Here is a 26,695-nt window from a genome sequence, read left to right as displayed (position 1 = left end):
CATCCCTTTGTCTCTCTCTCCCTCCTTTTCTCCCTTCTTTTAGATGAATTACTCTAGAAAACCCTCATGCCTTTTCAAAGAGGAAAGGGATTTGAGTCAAAACTGATTCCAAGTGGGACTTCCTCCCACTTTTTATCTATCTGCTTGCTTCCCATCTCCCATTATATGTGAATTATAACAATAATAGTTTCTGAAAGATTTAAAGAGGAAGAGCATAAATATTTATAATAATGAAGTAAAATAGAAGCTCATTTTATCATTTGCACACATTATAAAATATGAGTCAAGACATTTTTCCTATAAATGGTCAGCTAGGAAATATTTCCTATTTTGTGAGCCATACAATATTTGTCCCGTGTCATTTCTGTCATTTTAACACAAATATGTAGATAAATAAATGTGCATGTATTCTAATAAAATATTATTAATGAACACTGAAGTTTGCATTTTATATAAATTCACATTGGAAAATATTCTTAATTTTTGTAAAATGACATATAACGTATCTTTAATATCTAAAATATAAAAACCATTTTCGCTCTCTGTACCAAAATGGATGCCAGGCTATATTAGGCTTATATATATAATAATACATAGAATGGCTTCTAGTTAAACCTGATTCAGGTGAAGAACCAGTGCACATAAAATAATATCTCCCTAATCTCATTTTTTTAATTGATCAGCATAATGTTGCTGCTATTCAGTCACCAAGTTGTGTCCAACTCTTCACGACCCCATGGGCTGCAGCACACCAGGCTTTGCTGGCCCCTCACCATCTCCTGAGGTTTGCCCAAGTGCATGTCCATTAAATCAGTGATGGATCCAACCATCTCATCCTCTGTCACCCTCTTCTCCTTCTGCCTTCAATATTTCCCAGGATCAGGGGCTATTCCAATGTCAGCTGTTTGCCTTAGGTGGCCAAATTATTGGTTCAACATAATATATAGGCAATGAACTTCTTATTGCAAAATTCAGACTTAATTTGTAAAACACGGGGAAAACCACTAGGGCATTCAAATATGACATAAATCAAATTCCTTATGATTATACAGTGGAACTGACAAATAGATTCAAGGAATTAGATCTGAGGGAGAGCTTGAAGAACTGTGGGTAGAGGTTCATGACATTGTACAGGAAGCAGGGATCAAAGCCATTCCAAGAAAAGAAACGTAAAAAGGCAAAATGGTTGTCTAAGAAAAGAAAATAAGTGAAAGGCAAAGGAGAAAAGGAAGGATATACCCAACTGAATGCATAGTTCCAAAGAATAGCAAGAAGAGATAAGAAGCCTTTTTAAGTGAACAATGCAAAGAAATAGAGGAAAACAATAGAATGGGAAAGACTAGAGATCTCTTCAAGAAAATTAAAGATACCAAGGGAAAATTTCATGCAAAGATTAGCTCAATAAAAGACAGAAACAGTGTGGACCTGACAGAAGCAGAAGATATTAAGAAGAGGCGGCATGAAAGCAGAGAAGAAAAAAGATCTTCATGACCCAGATAACCATGATAGTGTGATCACTCACCTAGAGCCAGACATCCTGGAGTGTGAAGTCAAGTGGAAGCATTACTATGAACAAAGTTAGGGGAGGCAATGGAATTACAGCTGAGCTATTTCAAATCCTAAAAGATGATGCTGTGAAATGATGCACTCAATATGCCAGCAAATTTGGAAAACTCAGCAGTGGCCACAGAACTGGAAAAGATCAGTTTTTATTCCAATCCCAAAGAAAGGCAATGCCAAAGAATGCTCAAACTACTGCACAATTGCACTCATCTCACAGGCTAGCAAGGTAATGCTCGAAATTCTCCAAGCTAGGCTAAAACAGTACATGAATCAAGAACTTCCAGATGTTCAAGCTGGATTTAGAAAAGGCAGAGGAGCCAGAGATCAAATTGTCAACAACCATATGAAAAGCTAGAGAAATCCAGAAATTCATCTGCTTCATTGACTATACTAAGCCTCTGACTATGTAGACCACAGCAAACTATGGAAAATTCTGAAAGAGATGAGAATGTCAGATCACCTTACCTGCCTCTTGAGAAACCTATATGCAGGTCAGGAAGCAACGGTTAGAACTGGACATGGAAAAACAGACTGGTTCCAAATAGGAAAAGGAGTATGTCAAGACTATATATTGTCACCTGCTTATTTAACTTATATGCAGAGTACATCATGAGAAATGCTGGGCTGGATGAAGCACAAACTGGAATCAAGATTTCTTGGAGAAATGTCAATAACCTCAGATATGCAGATGACACCACCCTTATGACAGAAAGTGAAGAAGAACTAAAGAGCCTCTTGATGAAAGTGAAAGAGGAGAGTGAGAAAGCAGCTTAAAACTCAGCATTCACAAAACTAAGATCATGGCATCCAGTCCCATCACTTCATGTCCAATAGATAGCAAAACAGCGAAAACAATAAGTGACAAAAATAAATGACAAAATTTATTTTCTTGGGTTCCAAAATCACTGTGGACCATGACTGCAGCCATGAAATTAAAAGATGCTTGCTCCTTGGAAGAAAAGCTAAGACAAACGTAGAGAGTGTATTAAAAAGCAGAGATATTACTTTGCCTACACAAGTCCATATAGTCAAAGCTATGGTTTTTCCAGTAGTCATGTAGGAATGTGAGAGTTGGACAGTAAAAAAGACGAAGCACCAAAGAAGTTATGCTTTTGAACTGCGGTGCTGGAGAAGCCCCTTGGACAGCAAGGAGATCAATCCAATCAATCCTAAAGGGAGTGAACCCTTAATATTCATTGGAAGGACTGATGCTGAAACTGAAGCTCCAATACTTTGGCTAACATGTAAAGAGCCAGCTCATTGGAAAAGACCCTGATGCTGGGAAAGATTGAAGGTGGGAGGAGAAGGGGATGACAGAGGATGAGATGGTTGGGTGGCATCACCAACTCAATGGACATGAATTTGAACCAGCTGTGGGTGATGGTGAAGGACAGGGATGCCTGACATGCTGTAGTCCATGGGGTCACAAAAAGTTGGGCACCACTGAGCAAATGAGCAACAAAACAGCAACACATAGATATTTACAAGGTCAAATATTTTAATCCTATGTGTTTTATCCAGTTTTTAAGGAAATTATTCCCTTATACATACATATATGTGTATGTATTTGTAAATATGTGTGTGTATGTTTGAGTATCTGCATTCTTTCCTGATAACATGTTATAATCCAAATAAAATTTATATTAATATTTTTCAAATCATAATCAACATGTCCATTCTTCCTAGGCATCTACAATCAATTCATACTCTTTGAAAATAATTTTGAAATATACTTGGGACAAAGTTGAAACAATACTTGATAACTTCCTAACCTTTAGTTCCTGACCCTTCTGTCTGAAGATGCAAAACCTCTTTAAGTGTGGGTGTTTAGAGATTCTGGCATTGCTATATGTCCATTTGTGTGGATGTATAGCAGTCCACTTGTGCATCCCACCTATAGCCTCCAGAAACACCAGAGCACCTTGTGGCTCCTCCTGCTTGGATGCACATAGCACCTCAGTGTTAGACCCTTTGCTCATTGAAAATGTTGCCTTGATTTTATTTTTAAAAGTGAACTTGCAGCTTAGAGGAAAGTGCCTTTAAAAGAGCTGGTTTTACATTTTTAAATAAGCTTCCTTCCTTACTTACTTTGGGAGTTATTATATTTTTGAATCATCACTTCATATTTTTTGTTTTGAATGTTTTCATTTATTTAGAATATATATATATGTGTATATATATATATATATGATGTCAAAGAATTAGAAACCTTTTTAGGATTTTATTTTTGTTTTGAATTTGATTACCTCTTTGCTATCACAATATGATTTGGTGGATAATCCTATAAGATTTATAGCAATCTTACCCCCCCATACATACACACTGAAAATGTAGAATATATGAAAATACTGTTCACGGTGATCCCCTGGGAGTAGAGAAACATTTTCATATGCCATGTGACCCTTATGTTTTAGAGCAGGAATGAATGTGCTTCATTTCATGTGCATCCTGATTTCCACATGGTTTTAGGTCAGCAGTACTTTTGGCAATGGCAGGTATCTATGACTAAACTTTGGGTCGCAGGTATATAGAATCAGAGAATGGGGAATAAGGTCTGTATCAGACTTTGACAAATTCTATTCTTTTTATGGGTCAGTTTGATTATATTATCAAGCCAGAGTAGAGCAATGTAGAACTGTTTACAATAAATACACGGAACTTTTGCTTAACACAGATTTGGTCTAAGGCATGTGCCATATTGGCATCTCTTACCAGACACATGATAAAGTAACTGTTAATTGAATCTCACAACTGATGGTCTTTTTATTCTGAAAAGAGTATATCTGACCTACTAAACAAAAAAATTTATTCATTTTATTACATAGACTAATGAAGTAAACTCAGATTCTACCTAAATTTCTAGGTTGTTCAATACTATTTCCACAATTATCTTATTTCATTTCAATTTCCGTCAGAATTCTTGTTTCTTATTTTATATTTTGAAATATATTATTTTTTGCAAAATAAATTGTTGAAAAGTGCTGTTGACTACAGCTTCAATATGTATTGTTAAATGCATCTTTAAACAGAAAGCACAGAAGGCAAGGTTATGTATTTATTGATTGGTTGGCAAAAATGTGACTTGAGGAGACCCCAGTTCGATTCCTGGGTTGGGAAGATCCCCTGGAGAAGAGAATGGCTCCCTACTCCAGTATTCTGGCCTAGAGAATTCCATGAGCTGTATAGTCCATGGGGCCGCAAAGAGTCGGGCATGATGGAGCGACTTTCACTTTCAGGCTCAGAGAAATCTATCCCTGTATCCCACTAAGGAGCAGTGATTCGGTATTCACTAATTCAGGGTTTACAGTAACTTTATAAAATGTGACTGACAGAGACGAGAATCAACAATACATACAAAGTCAGGGCCAGTGGTAATTCTTTGATGCATAAAAATCAGATGCTACTTGAGTTGCTGCTGTCTGTTAGAAACACTGAATACCCAGAAAAAGTTGTTTTATGCAAAATAGAATGCAATTGGTTTTGCAGAGAGAAGGAAGAAAGAGAGTAAATCCACCCAAACTGAAGAAAGAAGAGTGGGCATAATTTTCCAGGTCCCCTTCCAACACTATTTCCGTGTCATTCCTGGCCAAGACAGCCTTAACTTTCCCCTCAGTCACACTAAACTTTAGACCAGTTTCTGCCTGACTAGAAGCCCTGCTGCTGCTGCTGCTGCTAAGTCACTTCAGTTGTGTCCGACTCTGTGTGATCCCATAGATGGCAGCCCACCAGGCTCCCCCATCCCTGGGATTCTCCAGGCAAGAACACTGGAGTAGGTTGCCATTTCCTTCTCCAATGCATGAAAGTGAAAAGTGAAAATGAAGTCGCTCAGTCCTATCTGACTCTTAGCGACCCCATGGACTACAGCCCACCAGACTATAAGCCCTAGACCTCTCTTTTCTTGGAGTTTTACTTTAGAACGCTTGCAGATACAAATTTTTTTTTCTCTTTTTTCTCAAAAGATATAAATTTTCTCCCAGCCTCTTGTCAGTTTTATAACCTAAGAATATCTTTCTCAAGGACCTGGGAGTCATCCCTTTCAAATATAATCACCAAGAAAGACAGCATCCTTATCTCTCCATGAGAATGTAGTGTTTAATTTTGACCAAGATCAGTACCAGTTTGCAGACATAGATGGTCTAGTCCCGCTGACCAACCTCCCCTCCAACACCCTCCAACAAGGCTCCAGTGGCCCACCCCAGTGTTTAAGAAGTTTCCTTTTTGTTTCAGCAGATTTAAGTTCAATCTCACTCCCTTATTTAAATATTTTTGAATAAAGACTTCCTTTCCTATTTCACATCTCGGGGGCAATTTTTCTTTGACATTCTCCTGCATCTCTTTTACTTGAAGTGAGTATGAGTGTTTCTGGTAGCAGGCTACATACATGCACACACACACACACACTCCCACGCGAGAAGGAGAAATGCAGACAGAAATCATTACAGAATAGAATATAGGTGCTTATAAAGCTATTCCTTGTTTATTTCCCCCCCACACACCCACACACAGAAAATCATCCATAATCACAAGAAGCAGATTTGGTGGAAAAGGACAAAGAGGGCAGTCTAGTTAATTAGAAGTTTGGTGAATTCTTTTCTGCTACAAATGCTGTCTCTTATTCACATATAATGGAATGTGATTCCATTTGCAAATACCTGCTGATGGATTATAGCTTGCTTCTTGATTCATTAAATAGGTGTATTATTTTTATTTATTGCCACAAAATGTTAAATAATAGAGCATGTCAGTGGCATAAAATAATAAATACGTCTTGGCTCCTGAGCTTGCGAAGTCCAGCTGCCCTGGATTGGGCTCTGCTGATCTTGGTTAGTCCTGGTTGTGCCCTGTCGTGCTTCTCTGGACAGCAGTGGATCAACTAGGCAGTTCTAATGCCCTCACCTGGCCTCTTTCACGTAGCTAAGATTTTATAAAAGAAGTCTTCAGCTGAAAACTCAGACAATTTGGCTTTGTTCCACAATCTTTCATCCCTCACCAAACTAGCTCAGGCATGTTCTGTAGCAAAGGAATGAAAGGCAAGCAGAAATACATTTCCAAGTCTTTTTTGCATCACATCTGCTAACATCCCACTGAGCTAAAGTTCATCCAAGATAGCAACAAGGTTAATTTGGATTCATGGTGGTGGTGGTGATGTAAGGATGAAAGTGAAGTTGCTCAGTCGTGTCCGATTCTTTGCTACCAGTGGAGTATAGCCCACCAGGCTCCTCTCCATGGGATTTTCCAGGCAAGAATACTGGGAGTGGGTTGCCATTTCCTTCATCCAAGGGATCTTCCCAACCCAGGGATCGAACCCAGCTCTCCCGCATTGCAGGCAGATGCTTTAACCTCTGAGCTACCAGGGAAGCCTCAGATGTAAGGATGAGGAACACAGTAAAAAACCCTGAAAGTCACATGGGAAAGAACATCAGCACAGTGAGCTGCAGAGAATCGGGGCCTTTCATACGCTTGGTCTACTATGGCAGAAAAAGGTTGTCTCTTAAGCCTATCTCCGCGTCCCTTTTTCGGTTTACAATGTCCTGCTTTGTTCCCAGTGCTTGGAGGAGAAACAGCTAATCATTCTGCAAATATATTTACACATACAGTTTTAGTGTGAGTTTTTACGATCCAAACTATCATCTGCTATGTGATATGGCAGAATGCTCCATTTTAAGTATATAACAATCATGAGTTTGGAAATAATGAGTTATCTCATCTTTGGCTGAAATTTTTTGACTTGTGAGGAATCTTTACAAGAAAGGAAGTAGAGGGAAGTTAAGCATTAATAAAGTCTTCCTTTTGAAACACTGTAATTAAACTTTGGAGGTTTTACATTTCACTTTACCCTTTTGCATTATCTCACATTTGGGGCAAAAAATAATGAAAAAGGCACACGATGTTCATGTTTTATTAAAGGGTGGAGGCTAAGTCAGTTGAAATAGATGTTCAACATTTTGCAGCACAAGCCCCAAGGATTTGCTACATACAAACCCTTGAGATAAAGTTTCCACTTTTGATAAACACACCATCTCATCTCATTTTAGGCATGATCCTGTCTGTATTCACAAACAAAGACACTGCAGTTCGATTGTTTGTATGGCAGCTCAAATTATGCAGATGTTTGATTCATTGTAGTCCTTGATTTTGTCTATCAGCTTGTATTCTTGCAGGGCCAGCTAGATGGTAATACTTCCTAATTGTAATCTTCCTGGTCGGCCACAAGCAGCTGGTGGGGAAAAAAAATTCATATTTTAGTCTCTAAGTTTCCCACTCTTTTACTTGAATTTGCTTCAAAGCACAGCAGCAGTCCTGCTAAAAAGAATACTTGCACAAAGTATGCACGAAAACTATGCACAAAGAATACTTGCATAAAAACTCTTGCTATATGACTAGAAAAGTAAAAATTTAGAGACTACAGTTCAGAATATTCAATAATCCACATTTCTTTTTCTCTAAGAAACTTGCAAAGCATTACCTTCCATGTTATCAAGGGGTGGTCTATGTGGACATCATTTAGAATTTTCAAATACTTTATCCAATTAGTATTTTGTTCCACTGATTCAATAACCATATCCATCAAGAAGCTCACAGGAAAAAAAAAAAATATCCCCATCTCTGTACTATTTTGACCTTGGATTTGGGTTTGAAAAGATAAAATCCTGGTTTCCTTTCTGTTCTTCAGCATTATTAACTATATGATTTTGGCATAAGTCACTCCCCATATCTGAGTCTTAATTCACATTTGCTATGAGTTTAATGTGATCTACCATTCATATTTCAGAGTTACAAGCAAAGCTACACAGGTCCCAACTCAATGACTGGTAGACTGTTAGAATAATTATAATTATTATTAAACTGTTTGGAAGTCAAGAATACTTGTACAACACTAATAACAAATCCACTTTTTTTTTAATTTATGAAGCCCCAGAAAAACTGTACAAACACTTGTCATAGAGGTTCTGCTCATGTGTTCACATGTTTGTGCAATAGACTGGGTACTTTTTTTTTGAGAGGATGAGTATTTTTAAATTCAATTGATAAATTCATAATACAGATGATTTAAACAAATAAACAGGCATTATTAATTTTAAAATGGTTTAACAGTGGTTGCTTTGCTCAAAATGAGTGAAGAAGGCCTTAGACTCTGCCATAGAAAAATAATTGGGTTTAAAACTGAGTTCTCTGTGGAAGACGTCCTTTGCAGCCTGGAGGTTTGGCCTAATTTTGGTTATTTTTAAAATAACATTTCAAGATATATGAAGTTTTTATACACTCAAGTTGATTAAAAATGACATGTTCTGTTGAAAGTGGAAAACATTAAATCATATCTCTAGTAATAAATTTACTCTTCATAGGGAAAGTAGTAAATTATATGGAACAGTGACAGAACAATCCTGGCACCAGTTTTCATTACTGGGCTGTAAGCTCTGTGAAAAAAAAAAATCGATTTTTGTTTTTTTGCATGTCTGTGGGGTATTTATAAAATCTGTGGAATCTAAAATTTTGTGAAATTACAGTTATATGCCAGTGGTAAATATAATTTAATTCCCTTTATTCAGGAGGTACTATGATAAACACCTCCACACACATCATCTCCTTTGATGAGCTGGTGAAGCTATTCTGTGTTTACAAAAGATCAATTTTTATAGATAATATCTTTGTTGAGCAGCAAGAGTTTTTGAATCAGCAGGACAGAGCTGCTTACTCGCAATGGTTCCGTTTGTTACTATCATATAGAGGTACCACAGCCAAGTATCTTGTGTGTTAAATTCTGCATTTCCAAATTTTGTTCTTTATTTTTTAAGTACAGACAATATAAGAGTTGACATTATATAAATTTAATGCTAATGTTTCCTGTTAAATAAGAAATGCCATACTCAGAGGTATGAAATAATAGTTCCTACTGGAAGTCTTAGCAAATCACTGCTATTAAGCATAAAAAGACAATTATTAAGTAACAGGTTAGGCACAAACAGGGCTAGACTCAGAACAAAATCATTTTACCATAGGGTAAAATAACAATTAAAACTTTTTTAATCTCAAAGAGCAGAAGTACAAGATAAATAATATTAGATATTACATATAATACTTGAGTAGTTTGTCCCTGAATATTCCATCAGAATTTCCAACATGAGATTAGGACTTTCTTTTTTTTTTTTTTTAACCACCAATATATTATGTATGTTTCTATTCTTAGCTGATACACTCACTTTGATCCCACCAGCCCCATGGTGGGTGAAGTGGATCGCTCTGAAACCTGGAATTTTATTTTCTTGTCCTCTGCTCAGGATCCAGAAGTTTACTGGACATCTCTCTTTGGTTTTTTCAACAAGCAACTCCACCCAACTATGTCCCAGGAATTCTCTTTTTTAATTTTTTTTTTTTTTGCTTTACAATATTGTATTGGTTTTGCCATACATCAACATGAATCTGCCACGGGTGTACACATGTTCCCCATCCTGACCCCCCCTCCCACCTCCCTCCCCATACCATCCCTCTGGGTCATCCCAGTGCACCAGCCCCAAGCATCCTGTATCCTGCATCGAACCTGGACAGGCGATTCATTTGACATATGATATTATACATGTTTCAATGCCATTCTCCCAAATCATCCCACCCTTAGCCTGTCCCACAGAGTTCAAAAGACTGTTCTATACATCAGTGTCTCTTTTGCTGTCTCACATACAGGGTTATCGCTACCATCTTTCTAAATTCCATATATATGTGTTAGTATATTGTATTTGTGTTTTTCTTTCTGGCTTACTTCACTCTGTATAATAGGCTCCAGTTTCATCCACCCCATTAGAACTGATTCAAATGTATTCTTTTTAATGGCTGAGTAATACTCCATTGTGTATATGTACCACAGCTTTCTTATCCATTCATCTGCTGATGGACATCTAGGTTGCTTCCATGTCCTGGCTATTATAAACAGTGCTGCAATGAACATTGGGGTACACGTGTCTCTTTCAATTCTGGTTTCCTTCGTGTGTATGCCCAGTAGTGGGATTGCTGGGTCATAAGGCAGTAACCCTATTGGACACCCATGATGGAGACTTGGATTTAATCTGAAATTGTTTCAACATGCTCAATAACTGCTTCATAAATGCCTGTGTTTTCCACTCTATGCCTATTGCAAATAGTTTCTTGGTTCAAATCACCATGATTCTTTGATGACTTAGTGCTATATACAACACTGAAATTTGTTGTGGAATGTGACTGCATAGCTGTTTCATGGTTAGAGGATGCCTTTAAAGTCTGACGGTAATTTGAAAAAGTTGCCACAAGATGGTGTTTTCTTCTTTTTACTCTATTAATTAAACAGACATTTGAAGCCTTTAAGCCATGCAAGACAGGTATGATACATGAATTACATTTTCATCATAGAAGGATTGGCGCTTCCCAGGTGTCGCTAGTGGGAAAGAATCCACCAGCCAGGGCAGGTGACACAAGAGACTGCAGGTTTGATCGCTGGGTCAGTAAGACCCCTTGGACTACAAAATGGCAACCCACTCCAGTACGCTTTCCTGGAAAATTCCACAGACAGGGGAGCCTGGCAGACCAGAGTCCATAGGGCCACCAAGAGTCAGACATGACTGAGCACACACAGCACGCAGCACGCACGCATTGACGGACTGACATTAGGAAGTAGTCAATACGTACAAACTGTGAGAGAGTGCGTGCGCTGACGGAAGTGGAATAATGAAGTGCGTGGTGTGGTTGCTGATGCTGTTGCTGTTGTTGCCCAGTCGTGTCTGCCTCTTTGCGACCCCGTGGGCTGCAGTCCATCAGGCTTCCCTGTCCCTCACCATCTCCCAAAGTTTGCCCAAGTTCGTGCCATCGCACTGGTGATGCCATCCGAACATCTCATCCTCTGATGCCCTCTTCTCCTTCCTCGCCATCAGGGACTTGTCCAATGAGTCAGCTGTTCACATCAGATGACCAAAACACTGGACCTTCAGCTTCAGCATCATTATATGGTACCCTGGTTTAAATCACCAGTTTCAAAGGTTTATAAGCAATCGTGAATGGTGGGTAAAACCATAATCCACGTACACTATTAACCTTCAAAGAAATTCTACACTCTAATAAGGAGAACCTTATTGTTGAAAGTAAGACAATAATTTTACCTGAAGGGGGAAAGCAACTCTGGAGATGATAAATAAGATTAGTTTTCTAGTTTTCAAACTTTTCACTATCTTGCATTCCACAAGTTCCTGGGTCTTTTGTATTCAATATTCTTTTGCTATTACAAACTTTTTATTTCCCAGGTCAACAGTTTCTATAAAGATGGCTTATGGCTCTCCAGCCCAAAGCTGTGTGTGAACTATTCTTTCTAGAGCCACATATGCATTAATATAAACCAACATTTTGAATATTTTCCAACATTCAACAGTTTCTCTTTACAGTTTCAGATATCCTTATTTCTATAAAGGTCAAAATATGAATCTGAGTCTTTTATTATATCCTCTTTCTCATTCTGTCTCTATACGCACATCCATCCAAAAAGATGTCGCATGTATGTTATTCTACTCTAATTGTTTATTCCTTTGTCTTTATTCTAATGACTTTAGGGCCTCTTTCCTCATCTTCTAGCTCCACAAGTCACTTTACATGTATAAACGCTCACATTCATCTCACAGAAATGCAACACACACATATATACCCACGAGCTTTTGTTTTTTTAAATAATAATATAAAATAAAATAATAACCCAATATATACCTGACTAGAGATGACTAGAGAAGGCAATGGCACCCCACTCCAGTACTCTTGCCTGGAAAATCCCATGGACGGAGGAGCCTGGTGGGCTGCAGTCCATGGGATCGCTAAGACTCGGACACGACTGAGCGACTTCACTTTCACTTTTCACTTTCATGGACTGGAGAAGGAAATGGCAACTCACTCCAGTGTTCTTGCCTGGAGAATCCCAGGGATGGGGGAGCCTGGTGGGCTGCCGTCTATGGGGTTGCACAGAGTGGGACACTACTGAAGCAACTTAGCAGCAGCAGCAGAGATGTCTTAAAGAAAATTAGAGATACCAAGGGAATATTTCAAGCAAAGATGCATACAATAAAGAACAATGACAGTATGAACCTAACAGAAGCAGAAGATATTAAGAAGAGGTGGAAAGAATACACAGAAGAGCTATACAAAAAAGAAATTAATGACCCAATAACCACGATGGTGTGAGCACTCACCTAGGACCACACACCCTGGAATGTGAAGTCAAGTGGGCCTTAGGAAGCATCACTATGAACAAAGCTAGGGGAGGTGATGGGATTCGAGCTGAGCTAAAGCCTCTTGATGAAAGTGAAGGTGGAGAGTGAAAAAGTTGGCTTAAAGCTCAACATTCAGAAAACGAAGATCATGGCATCCGGTCCCACCACTTCATGGGAAATAGATGGGGAAACAGTGGAAACAGTGTCAGACTTTATTTTTCTGGGCTCCAAAATCACTGCAGTTGGTGACTGCAGCCATGAAATTAAAAGATGCTTACTCCTTGGAAGGAAAGTTATGACCAACCTAGATAGCATATTCAAAAGCAGAGACATTACTTTGCCAAAAAAGGTCCATCTAGTCAAGGCTATGGTTTTTCCTGTGGTCATGTATGGATGTGAGAGTTGGACTGTGAAGAAGGCTGAGTGCCGAAGAATTGATGCTTTTGAACTGTGGTGTTGGAGAAGACTCTTGAGAGTCCCTTGGACTGCAAGGAGATCCAACCAGTCCATTCTGAAGGAGATCAGCCCTGGGATTTCTTTGGAAGGAATGATGCTAAAGCTGAAACTCCAGTACTCTGGCCACCTCATGCGAAGCGTTGACTCATTGGAAAAGACTCTGATTCTGGGAGGGATTGGGGGCAGGAGGAGAAGGGGATGACAGAGGATGAGATGGCTGGATGGCATCACTGACTCAATGGACATGAGTCTCAGTGAACTCCGGGAGTTGGTGTTGGACAGGGAGGCCTGGCATGCTGCGATTCATGGGGTCGCAGAGAATCGGACACGACTGAGCGACTGAACTGATCTGATTTCAAATTCTAAAAGATAATGCTGTTAAAGTGCTGCATTCAATATGTCCACAAAATTGGAAAACTCAGCAGTGGCCACAGGACTGGAAAATATCCATTTTCATTCCAATCCCAAAGAAGGGCAATGCCAAAGAATGTTCACACTACTCCACAATTGTACTCATTCCACATGCCAGCAAGGTCATGCAAAATTCCTCTAAGCTGGGCTTTAACAGTACAGGAATCAAGAACTTCCAGATGTTCAAGAAAAGGCAGAGGAACCAGAGATCAAATTGCCAACTTCCGTTTCAATCATAGAAAAAGTGAGAGAATTCCAGGAAAACGTCTACTTCTGCTTCATTGACTACGTTAAAGCCTTTGACTGTGTGGATCACAATAAACTGTGGAAAATTCTTAAAGAGATGAGAATACCAGACCACTTTACCTGCCTCCCGAGAAATCTGTATGTAGGTCAGAGAGCAACAGTTAGAACTTGACATGGAACAAGAGACTGGTTCCAAATAGGAAAAGGACTACTTCATGGCTGTATATAGTCACCTTGCTTATTTAACTTATATGCAGAGTACATCATGAGAAACGCTGGGCTGGAGGAAGCACAAGCTGGAATTAAGATTGCTGGGAGAAATATCAGTAACCTCAGACATGCAGATGACACCACCCTTATGGCAGAAAATGAAGAAGAACTAAAGAGCTTCTTGATAAAGGTGAAATGGCAAAGTGAAAAGGCTGGCTTAAAACTCAACATTCAAAAAACAAAGATCATGGCATCCAGTCCCATCACGTCATGCATACAGAAGGGGAAATAATGGAAAAAGATACAGACTTTATTTTCTAGGGCTCCAAAATCACTGCAGATGGTGACTGCAACCATGAAATTAAATATGTTTGCTCCTTGGAAGAAAAGGTATGACCAACCTAGACAACATATTAAAAAGCAGAGACATTACTTTGCCAACAAAGGTCCATCTAGTCAAGATTATGGTTTTTCCAGTGGTCATGTATGGATGTGAGATTTGGACTATAAAGAAAGCTGAGCACTGAAATGATACTTTTGAATTGTGGTGTTGGAGAAGACTCTTGAGAGTCCCTTGAACTTCAAGGAGATTGAACCAGTCAATCCTAAAGGAAATGAACCCTGAATATTTGTTGGAAGGACTGATGCTGAAACTCCAATACTTGGGCCACCTGATGTGAAGAGCTGACTCATTTAAAAAGAGCCTGATGCTGGGAAAGATTGAAGGCTGGAGGAGAAGGAAATGACAGAGGATGAGATGGTTGGATGGCATCATCGACTCAATGGACATGAGCTTGAGGAAACTTCAGGAGGTAGTGAAAAACAGGGAGGCCTGGCATGCTGCAGTCCATGGGGTTGCAGAGAGTTGGATACGACTGAGTGACTGAAAAACAACGTGGCCCTATATGGATGTCCTATAATTAATTTTTCCCTGTAATGGCCATTTATGCTATCTCAAACTTTTCACTATTGCCAATAATGTTACAGAGACTATCCTTATAAATGTGTCTATTCAAGATTAATTTTACCTTCTGAAATGGGATCTCATATTATCAATGATTTGGCTTTGTATTTTAAAAGTTTTAGTAGCTACTTTAAGTTATCCTTTAAAAATGACATATTAAGTTGCATTATCACCAGGCTGAGGAATTGCCCATTTTTACTTATACTTAGCAACAAAGACATTATTATTTCTTTAGTATTTCCTGAATTTAACATAGACTGCTGTTTTTTTAAATTTGCATTTATATGCATGTTTAGTGAGAATCATAAACTCATTTTACTTATTGGCCATTTTTATACTTCTACCTTGAATATTTTATATCTTTGCCTATTTTTCAGTTGATTATTAAAATTTATCCATTCCTTTTATTTGTAAGGGACTTAATATAATACATGTATGTGTGTATATTTATAGCTACTATTGTTAGGATGTCAATTCTTCACCAAGGGTTTTAAACATCAAAAATTACTCATATTTCTGATCAAATATACTTTTTGCTTCTCATATTTCTGAACTTTCTACTATAAACATGTGAAATTTTTGTTCAGGAAAAGAAATCACAAATATTGCTTAAAAATATACTACTAGTAGAGTTCAATGGGTGGGAGGATGATAAAATTAGGGTTCTATCAGTCTTGATCTTAAGCTGAAACCACCTTTTTTTCCTCCCTCTTCCTGTATTATATCTCTGGCACTTGAACCCACACAGAAAGTCAGTCCTATCACAAGAGAGGCCAGTGTGAAAAAGAGCAAGAGTTCTTTATCGTATCTATTCAGATTGGTTAGTGCTTGTGTTATACCAATTGTCAAACATTTTAAATATCACTTCTCCCAATGCCAAGTGTAAACTTTATTTAAGGTCTCTTCTTTTCCATTTGGAAATCAAATTCTACCCTTGCCTCCTCCTCCCCCTGCAATGGCTCTGATGGTAACTAAACCTTACACAGCTTCTGAAACCACCAAATACAATCACGCATCTCTTCTCATGATGTTCACAAAAGTGTGAGAAACGGAGGGGTGTAACTAGTATTTGCAGTAAAGAAAAACAGAACTGAAACAAAACTAAGATGCTTCTCAACTAGTATAATACTATTCAATGTTCAGTGTTGGAACCAGGACTCGAACTTAGTTTTTCTGATGATACCTATCTATCAGTATGGCTTCTCTGTTGAACTGAATTTCTCATTTCCCCCCCAAACAATCCCTGACCTTCACCAACCTCCTGTATTTTGTAATAGTTTGCTCTATTTGGAATCCTCTCTTACTAGGATTGGGCTTTAATGACTCAGCAGTAAAGAATACTGCTGCAGTGCAGGAGACACAGGAGATAGGAGCTCGATCCCTGGGTCAGAAAGATGCCCTGGAGGAGGACATGGCTACCCACTCCAGTGTTCTTCCAGGGAAAATCTCGTGGACAGAGGAGCCTGGCGGGCTGTGGTCTGTGGGGTTGCAAAGAGCCAGACAGGACTGAAGAAACTGAGCACGCACACACTTACAAGATTGTCACGTATAGCAAATAAAAATACAAAATACCAGTTAAATTACAATTTCGGATAAATGAGTTTTTAAAATAACAGGTATGACCTTTATATTATATAAGCCATGCTGTTGTTTAATTGATAAGTCATGTCAACTTTTGCAATCCCATGATTGTAACCCTCCAGACTCCTCTGTCCATGGGATTTTGCTTGTGCAAAAATAATACTTACTGGTTTCTGAAATGTTGTTTTAACTCAGAGGCCTATATTTTACCTGGCAACTCAATCTCCACTCCTGTTTGTTCTCATCATCTTAGCCATTCTTTAACAAAATGGATTCTTCCTCCTTGAAATGTTCCCTGATCTTCCAAACTAAACTAATCTCTTCTCTTGTGTCTTATTAAATTCTACCTTACATCACAGTTTTGTGGCTTCCCTTTCCTTTCTACTAGGCTACAATGACTTTGAAAGACACAGGTTATTCATCCTGTAACAACCCAACACAGCTAACACTTTGCACAGAGTAAATGTTCAAAAAACTTCACCAACTAGAGTTGCTGCTGCTAAGTTGCTTCAGTCGTCTCCGACTCTGTGCGACCCCAGAGATGGCCTCCTACCAGGCTCCTCTGTCCCTGGGATTCTCCAGGCAAGAACATTGGAGTGGGTTGCCATTTCCTTCTCCCATGCATGAAAGTGAAAAGTGAAAGTGAAGTCACTCAGTCATGTCCGACTCTTAGCGATCCCATGGACTGCAGCCCACCAGGTTCCTCCATCCATGGGATTTTCCAGGCAAGAGTACTGGAGTGGGGTGCCATTGCCTTCTCCACTAACTAGAGTTAGTATATGCTAATCTCTAGCTATCATTTCAATTTGCCAGTATGTATGACCTGTGACAATATACACTACTAAGGAAAAAAACTGCTTGTAGATGTTAAAAGAGAATTTGTCTGAAATATATTAAGTTATTAAGATATTTGTATATTAGGCATATCCGTACTTCAAGGAAAATGATTTTTAATATCACTATATTTTATATTTAAGTGTTTTATCTATTTTCTAGTTATATATGTACTTGACTTTCTATCTGTTTAGCTATCTTCCATTTATATAAAAGTTGAAAGAAAGTGAAAGTCACCCAGTTGTGTCCAACTCTTTGTGACCCCATGGACTATGCGGTCCATGGACTTCTCCAGGCCAGAATACTGGAGTGGGTAGCCTTTCCCTTCTCCAGGGGATCTTCCCAACCCAGGGACCGAACCCAGGTCTCCTGCATTGCAGGTGGATTCTTTACCAACTGAGCTATCAGGGAAGCCTATATAAAAGTTAAAAGATGTTAAATAAAAGTCATTCTAAGAAGATTTGTACATGATATTAGCAATTCTTTTGGATACATAGATGCAGAAAGCAATACAATGTCACCAAGATTCAAGTTCCCTCTGTGACTAACCTAACTCCGGGCCAATTAATCCAGTTATCTCCAGGTACAAACAGCAGATTTGAGGATTGTCCACAGAATTCTGACCCAGATGATGCAGCGATGGTGTTAAATGCATCTTGGAAAAGAACAACAGCATATTTATGCTAGGTTAAAAATACAAACCCCAGTCAGAATTTTCAGCACTGAAAAGTACAAATAACAAATGCCGGAGAGGGTATGGAGGAAAAAGGAACCCTCCTACACTGTCAGTGAGAATGTAAATTGGTGTAGCCACTATGGAAAACAGGATGGGGTTTCCTTAAGAAACTGGAGTTGCCATATGATTCAGCAATCCCACTCCTGGGCATCCCAATAAAGCTATTACTCAGAAAGACACACACACCCTATGTTCATAGCAATGCTGTTTGCAATAAATAGCCAAGACAAGGAAACAGCCTAAATATCCATCAACAGACAAATGGATTAAGAAGATTGTGGTACATATATATAATGGAATACTGCTGCTGCTGCTGCTACTGCTAAGTCACTTCAGTCGTGTCTGACTCTGTGCAACACCATAGACGGCAGCCCACCAGGCTCTGCTGTCCCTGGGATTCTGTAGGCAAGAACACTGGAGTGGGTTGCCGTTTCCTTCTCCAGTGCATGAAAGTGAAAAGTGAAAGTGAAGTCGCTCAGTTGTGTCTGACTCTTTGCAACCCCCTGGATTGCAGCCCACCAGGCTCCTCGGTCCATGGGGTTTTCCAGGCAAGAGTACTGGAGTGGGGTGCCATTGCCTTCTCTGTAGCATGTGCTGCTGCTACTCCTGCTAAGTCACTTCAGTCGTGTCCCACTCTGTGCGACCCCATAGACGGCAGCCCACCAGGCTTTTCTGTCCATGGGATTCTCCAGGCAAGAGTACTGGAGTGGGTTACCTTTCCCTTCTTCGGGTTTCTGACCCAGGGACTGAACCCGGGCCTCCTGCATTGCGGGCAGATTCTATACCATCCGAGCCCCCATATCAGTATGTAAATATGTCAACTCACTCAGTAGAAGTGTCTTTTCTGAGCTCAGCATTCAGTTTAGAGTTCAGCTTACCTGTTAGGAGTTAAGTTTTGTTTGCCCTTCTTTCTGTGACATCCTTTATTCTAGGACCTGCCTCACACAGTATTACAAACATGAAGCTTAGCTGTTAATGCTTAGAGTTATCCATTTGTGTCAGATGTACCTTGTTAAACTCGTCCTCTGCTGGAGACTTTTCTGTTACAATTTTACAGCGTGGGTCTTCTGTAGAGTTTAGCACCCCAATTTTATTTAAATTCAATAAAATAAACATTTGTTCCCAAAATTTGGTCATGAATTTAGCCTAGGATTTATGGGTACGTTGGGTAAGTAAAGTATGTAATTTTTAAAAGAGCTAAACCTATTCGTGTAAATAATGTTCAATATGTTTTAAGAACATATTGAACATCTCAATTAAATTTGTTAAAGTATATACACAAGCGTTTCTAGATAAAAATATATTTTAATGAAGTGAAATTCTCTATTTTGTATTGTGTTTTCACCGAATGGATACAGCGTGGGCATAGCAAAAGAGCTTTCCAGTGTTCTTATAAAAAAAGTGTCAACCATGCTGTATAGAGAACACGTCTATGGGTGAGATGGCAGTTGGGTGAGAATGTTGATTCAGCCTGTAGCACTTACAGAGACTGCCACCAAGGGGGCCCTTGCCAGCTGGCACCCATTCCCGTGGCTTTTCCCCTCATGATAATTGCTTATCAACTGAGAATTCCATTTATTCATTGGCACTATAAATTTTGCTTTAGTTTTTCAGGCAAGCTCTGATACCTCCAGAATTTTTGTCAATAAAATTATTTCAGATTTTTGATTAGACTAGTGTTTGAAAACATGGCATTGTTGGCTGATTTGTTCCTCTTCACTGCACTAATTGTTTATAAAAATTACACTCCATAAGCTTTTGGAGGAAACAAGTACTTTAACGAGCACACCATTTTTAAAATTGAGGATAATTTAAGGGACGTAAGAGCCCAGACACTAGAAATCTGTCTCCAATTATTTTAAACCTATCATCCAGCCATCATTATCTCACAAATGTATCATAGGCAAAATTCAGAAAGGTTATGATTTTATGTCTACCCAAGTGCGACTCAATGACCTGCTGGAGGAAAAGCAGGAAATTGGCTTGTCCTTCTGCCCCCTCTAATCAACATGAAATGCCCTGGAAGGAGTTCTGCTACTGCAGGTAACACACAAGCGGAGGGGGGTGGAGGAGAGACCTCTGCTCGGCTCCAGGGTCCTGCAGCAATAGGAGGGAGAATCCTGCCGTTGCTGTGCAGAGAGTCAGGATGCCGAGAGCACTCTACCTCGAAGGCCCTGGTGGAAAAGGTCTACCAGGGACAGGGCAAGAGAACCAAGACCCTCCCCTACAAAGAGTGGAAAAGGAACAGGAGAGGCTTCTTCTGTGGCAAAGACATGGCAAAGTTGTTGGGGGGTAACAGAAGTGCCGAGAAATTCTCCTCAATACCCCAGACCTCACATTCTGCACAAGATATTAGCTGCCTACAACCAAAGACGCATGCAGCCTCTGGTGCCCTGATGATAACCAGGGCACCCACCAAGCCACCCTGGGCTCAACTTCAGCACTGACCCTCTCCTCACGGCAAGAAAAAAGTAGAGGTATGCACATTTTTAGGTGTAAATCCTGCTTACCTCAGCCTTTATGTTCTTTGACTTATACTGTCTAGCAGTCTGTCAAAAATTATAAGCCATTCACAGCAACGCAGCACAGGAGTATAACCCATGGCAAGGAGGAGTAAACAGCAAAACAAGATACGCAGAAACAAACCAAAATACTGAAAATATTAGAGATTCCAGCATAACCACGTTTAATACACTAAACCATGTAGGGTACAAGGTGAAAAACGTGCATGAACAGGTGGGGAATTTAAGCAGAGATGGAACTTTTAATAAAGAATCAGACGAGATTGGATCAAGATGGCAGGATAGTAAGACATGAAGCCCACCTTCCCCCACAGACACATCTAAAGCCACATACATGTGGAACAATTCTCACAGAAAACTAACTGGAAACTGGCAGAGGTTCCAAACCTGCACAAAAACTTCCACATAAGCAGGTAGCCCAGGGAAAAGGCACAGGGTTGGAACCTCCAGCCCAGGATGAGGAAAAGAAGCTCTGCACAGGTGACCCTCACCCCGGGGAGAGAGCAGGCTGAGATACATGCTGAGCTTTCCCGTCCTGGGATCCTTCACAGAGGACACAAGCTTGCTTGGCTGCTGGGAGAACTATAGGGCTATGGAAAGGCTGGAGAAGTCAAGCTCCTACTCACAGAGAGTGAGCAGGCACTGGCTTGCCACCAGTCAGAGCAGAGAGAACCCTGCGTTAGTGGCTGTGGCCTCACTGCCTTCCCTGATCCACCTAGGGTGAACACCCAGCTCTGTTTTCACCACCCCACAGGGTGGCATAGGCTCTGGGTCTAGCTCTGCAGAGACAGCCCAGAACCTGGGATGGAGCTGGCTGGTCACGGCCATTGTTAGCACTTACTCGAGCCGTCCCAGGAGCTAGCATGCCTGGGTCCTCACTTCAGGCCCCAGCTCCCCCCACAAGGCGATTCTCCACCCCAGTCACTGCATACCACAACCTGCCACAGGATCTGGGGCAGACAAGTCCGGGAGAATCTGCCGTAGAGACGGCCCGGATCCAGCTTAGCCGCTACGCTGGCCCCACCCGCTCCATGCCATGGCCTTGCAGTAGGTCTGAGACAACCACAGCTGGGGAAGGCACAGGACCTTGGGCTGCACCTGAGCAGAGTTGTGGACACCTTCTCAGGTGAGCCTGGTGGGCTGCCGTCTATGGGGTCGCACAGAGTCGGACACGACTGAAGCGACGTAGCAGCAGCAGCAACTCAGGTGAGACTCCAGTCCCCTCTCAGCACACTGGCCTAGCTTGTTGCAGCAGACCCTTCCTCTGGGGAAAAGCATACACTGAAGGGAAATGGAACCTGATTGAATCTGACCTTCAGGCCTCTACTACAACAACTCCCCGAAAGGGCAGCAATGCCCACAGAGCAGAAGGAAGTCTTGTCTCATCCTCTGCACAGGCTTTAGATACTCCAGTACCAACTGCGCCTCCAATCAAGGTGAGAGTGGCCGGTATACCTGTAGGGAAGATGCAGCCGAGGATCGTATCGAAACCAAGCAGGAATACTGATATAAATGAGGATCGCTGTAACAAGGAACCAGAAGCTATAAAAATAGAACAGAAACAATCAAAAATAGATAATACCGTTTCTGAGATTAAAAAGCCCTCAAACAGAAATGAATAGCTTACTAAATGACAAAGAAGAATGAATATGCAATCTGGAAGATACAGTAATGTAAATCACCCAACCAGAACAGCAAAAAGAGAGAAAAATGGAAAAAAGAAATGAAAGCAACATACAAGATCTGTGAGATAACATAAAACATGTAAACCTATAAATAATAGAGGTTCCACAGGGAGAAGTGAGAGAGAAAGTGATCAAAAGGGAAAGATATGGAAGAAATTGGGTCTGAAAAATTCCCAAATCTGAAGAGAGAAACAGATATTCAGGTACAGGAAGCTCAGAGGGTCCCAAACAAGATGAACTCAAACAGACCCTTAACAACACATATCATAATTAAAATGACAGGAGTTAAAGAGAGACTCCTAAAGGCAACAAGAGGAAAACAAAGAATCAGTTGCAAGGGAATTTCCATAAGGCTATCAGACAATTTCTCTGCAGAAACTTTGCAGGTCGGAGGGGGTACCATGATATATTCAAAGTCCTGAAAAGGAAAAACCTACAACCTCAGTTAATTTATACAAGATTATCATTAAGAATAAAAGGATTGATAAAGAACTTCTCAGACAAGAAAAATTAAGGGAATCAACAATACTACACCACCCTAAAGGAAATATTCAAGGGTCTTCTCTAAATAGAAAAGAAGCAGTAATCTATAGGAAACTCCAGTACTTTGGCCACCTCATGCGAAGAGTTGACTCATTGGAAAAGACTCTGATCCTGGGAGGGATTGGGGGCAAGAAGAGAAGGGACGACAGAGGATGAGATGGCTGGATGGCATCACTGACTAGATGGACGTGAGTCTCAGTGAACTCCGGGAGTTGGTGATGGACAGGGAGGCCTGGCGTGCTCTGATTCATGGGGTTGCAAAGAGTCGGACACGACTGAGCGACTGATCTGATCTGATAGGAAAGGGAAAATCACAATAGGAAAGGGAAATATATAATAAGAATTGAAATTCATGTAAATAAGCCAATATGTAGATTAAAAAGCAAGCAAGAAAACTATAAAAAGGATTATAGCAACAATATACAGTAAAGGGATAAGCATGATGATGTAAAACAGGAGATCAAAGTCACAAAATGTGAGGAGTGGGAGGATAAAGATGTACATTAGTAAGAACGCATTTGAACTTGAATGACTGTCAGTTTAAAGCAAGTAGATATGCTTATGGATCAACATATATGACCCCATGGTAAGCACAAATCAAAAACTAAATAGATTTACAAAAATCAAAAAGAAAGGAACTCAAACATACTACAAAAGAAAATCATCAAATCACAAAAGGGAAGGGAAATAAAAGAACTTCAAAAACAATTTAAAAACAAAGAATTATATAGCAATAAGTGCATATCTATCTATAATTACTTCAAACATCAGTGGACTGAATGCTTCTATCAAAAGACAGAGAGTGGTTGATAGGACTGAAAAAAAGAACCTGGAAAAAACTTCCTGTTAGACACTTATTTCAAGGTGAAAATATATACACACTGAAAGTGAGGGGATAGAAAAAGATACTGTAGACAAACAGAAATGACAAGAAAGGAGTATGTCAGTGCTCAGTTGCATCTGCGTCCTTGCAACTCCATGGGCTGCGCTGTCCACGGAAACCTCCAGACAAGAATACTGGAGTGGGTTGCCATTTCCTACCCCAATGGATCTTCCTGACCCAGGGATCAAACCCAAGTCTCCCACATTGAAGGCAGATTCTTTGCCACTTGCGTCACCTGGGAAGTTCATATCAGACAAAATAGACTTTAAAACAAAGGCCATAAAGAAAGACAAATAAGGGCATTATATATAATATATGTGATAAAAGGATTAATTCGATAAAAGGTTATTATGCTTATTAACATATATGCACACAATATGGAAGCACCTAAATATATAAAGCAAATGCTAACAGAGATAAAGGGAGAAATCAACAAGAAGAGTAGCAAACTTTAATCCTCTGTCTTTGGATTGCAAGAGTTAGTATTGCTAAAATGGCCAACATGGATAGCCAAAGCAATCTATAGATTTTAATTAAATCCTTATCAAAATATCTGAAACATTTTTCAGAAAACTAGAACAATCATCCTAAAATTTATATGGAACCAGAAAAGACACAGAATTTCCAAAGCAATCTTGAGGAAAAAAAACAAAGCTGGAAGTAGCATGTTGCCTGACTTAAAACTATTCTGCAAAACTAAAGTAATCAAAACAGCATGCAACTGGCAAAAAACAACAACAACAACAACAAATAGACATATAGACCTATCGAACAATAAAGAGAGCCAGGGAATATACCCACACACCTATGGTCAGTTAATTTATATCAAAGGAGACAAAAATAAAACACAGTGGAGAAACAACAGTCTCTTCAACACATGGTGTGGGAAAGCTGACCAGCTGCATATAAAACAATGGAATTAGAGCATTTCCTCACATTGCATGCAAGAATTAATATTAAAAGGTTTAACTATCTACTTGTTAGACATAATGTTATAAAACTCCTAGAACACAGGCAAAACATTTATTTGATGTAAATCACAGCAATATTTTCTTAGATCAATCTCCCAATGCAAAAGAAATAAAAGTAAAAATAAAAATGGGACCTAATCAAAATTAAAAGCTTTTTCACAGCAAAGGAAACCACCAATAGAATGAAAAGATGATCTATACAATGGGAGAACTTATTTGCAAATAATACATCATCTCTTTAAGAATTTTCCACATTTTGTTTTGATCCACACTGTCAAAGACTTTGGCATGGTCAATGAAGCAGAAGTAGATGATTTTCTGAAATTCTCTTGCTTTTTTTATGATCCAACAAATGCTTGCAAATTGATCTCTGGTTCCTGTGCCTTTTCTAAATCCAGCTTGTACATCTGGAAGTTCTCAGTTCATTTACTGTTGAAGCCTAGCTTGAAGGATTTTGAGCAAAACTTTGCAGCATGTGAGTGCAATTGTGGAATAGTTTGAACATTCTCTGGCAGTGCCCTTCTTTGAGATTAGAATGAAAACTGACCTTTTCCAGTCCTGTTGCCACTAATAAGCTTTCCAAATTTGCTAGCATATTGAATGCAACACATTAACCCAGCATCATCTTTTAGGGTTTGAAATAGCTCAGCTGGAACTCCATCACCTCCACTAGCTTTGTTAGTTGTGAGGCTCCCTAAGTTTTCCTTAACTTCACACTCCAGGATATCTAGCTCTAGGTGAGTGATCACACCATCGTGGTTATCTGAGTTACTAAGCCATTTTTTGAATAGTTCTTCTGTGTGTTCTTGCCACCTCTTCTTAATATCTTCTGCTTCTGCAGACGTTGACTGCAACCATGAAATTAAAAGATGCTTGCTCCTTGGAAGAAAAGTTATGTCAAACCTAGACAGTATGTTTAAAAGCGGAATCATCACTTTGCCAACACAGGTGCACACAGTCCAAGCTGTGGCTTTCCAGTGGTCATGTATGGATGTGAGAGTTGGACCATAAAGATAGCTGAGCGCCAAATAAGTGATGGTTTTGAACTGTGGTGTTGGAGAAGACTCTTGAGAGTCCCTTGCATTACAAGGAGATCAAATGAGTCAATCCTAAAGAAAATCAACTCTAATATTCATTGGAAGGACTGCTACTGAAGCTGAAGCTCCAATACTTTGGCCACTTGATGTTAAGAGCCAACCATTTGGAAAAGACCCTGATGCTGGGAAAGACTGAGGGCAAGAGGAGAAGAGGGTGACAGAGGATGAGATGGTTGGATGGCATCACTGACTCAAGCAAGGCACATGAGTTTGAGTAAACTCTGGGAGAGAGTGAAGGATAGGGGTGCCTGGCGTGCTGCAGTCCATGGGGTCACAAAGAGTTAGACACGACTTAGCAACTGAACAACAAATCTTTCATGAACATAGATCAAATAACAAACATAGAACAAAATCCTCAACAAAAAAAGAATTAATTTAATCTAAAAATGTTTGAAGATAATTCCACACCACACCAACTGAACTTTTCCCATTTATGCTAGACTTGATCAACATGCAGAAAATAAGGTAATCCATCATATCAACCGGGTAGAAAAGAAAATCACATCACCATATCAATAGATACAGCAAAGCATCTAACAAAATCCAATAGCCTTTCAAGATAAGAACTCTCAAGAACCTAGGAATGGACGGGGATTTTCTCAATTTGACATCACTCTCTAGAACAAATCTCCAGCTAAACAACACAATTATCGGTAAGAAATTCAAAGCTTTCCCTTTAAGATCAGGGACAAGTATAAACATTCCATCTCATAACTACTTCTCACCATCTTGCTGGTAGTTCTAGCTAATGGAATAAAGTCAAAAGTCTCTCCCTGTGTT

General features: G+C 39.7%; 1 long non-coding RNA gene across 1 annotated transcript; it reads right to left on the bottom strand.

The window, feature by feature from the left end:
- Positions 1–7,526: 7,526 nt before the first annotated feature.
- LOC129626977 (uncharacterized) lies at positions 7,527–22,693 on the bottom strand. The gene is made up of 3 exons (XR_008702356.1): positions 22,671–22,693; positions 22,192–22,278; positions 7,527–7,780 (listed from the first exon to the last, which is right to left on the bottom strand). It is a non-coding gene; the product is annotated as an uncharacterized LOC129626977 (long non-coding RNA).
- Between the last annotated feature and the right edge of the window lie 4,002 nt (positions 22,694–26,695).

This window comes from Bubalus kerabau, chromosome 14, assembly GCF_029407905.1.
Source record: "Bubalus kerabau isolate K-KA32 ecotype Philippines breed swamp buffalo chromosome 14, PCC_UOA_SB_1v2, whole genome shotgun sequence".
Classification (NCBI taxonomy): Eukaryota; Metazoa; Chordata; class Mammalia; order Artiodactyla; family Bovidae; genus Bubalus; species Bubalus kerabau.
This window is presented reverse-complemented; position numbering and strand designations above follow the sequence as displayed.